The sequence below is a fragment of the Sinocyclocheilus rhinocerous genome, unplaced genomic scaffold, assembly GCF_001515625.1.
Source record: "Sinocyclocheilus rhinocerous isolate Xijiao unplaced genomic scaffold, SAMN03320098_v1.1 C35127152, whole genome shotgun sequence".
NCBI lineage: Eukaryota > Metazoa > Chordata > Actinopteri > Cypriniformes > Cyprinidae > Sinocyclocheilus > Sinocyclocheilus rhinocerous.
In genome coordinates, this window is record NW_015740124.1 from 1 (window position 1) to 384 (window position 384).

Consider the following 384-nt stretch of genomic DNA (forward strand, 5'->3'; position numbering starts at 1 on the left):
GCGTGGTGTTGTGTCTCGGCTGTCTCTGGCTGCGTTGTCTTCACAGTTTGACAGTCAGTGGGCAGCATCCTCTCAGCTGCTTCAGATGGCTGATTTACTGGTTCCTGTATGTAGAGCTTTCCATCAGCCATGGAGCAGGTCAGCACCTCAGGATTCACTCTTTGAGGCAGATCAAACACCCGTCTGAACTCTTGGCTTCTGTAAGAGTACGAGCCCTTCCATCCTCCTGCTTCTTCTCGCTCTTTCCGCTGACATGCAGCTTCCTGCGCACCTGTCTGACTGACAGTTCTTCTGGGGAAAAGTCTAGTGTCCAGCGTCAAAGCAAAGCCGCTTCCCTCTTTCTCCATTGTGCAGGCGACTGGGTAGATCTCCTGCGAGGGAGGC

General features: G+C 53.6%; 1 pseudogene; it reads right to left on the minus strand.

Moving 5' to 3' along the window:
* Positions 1 to 11: 11 nt before the first annotated feature.
* Positions 12 to 377, minus strand: LOC107734719 (heat shock protein 30-like; annotated as a pseudogene).
* Between the last annotated feature and the right edge of the window lie 7 nt (positions 378 to 384).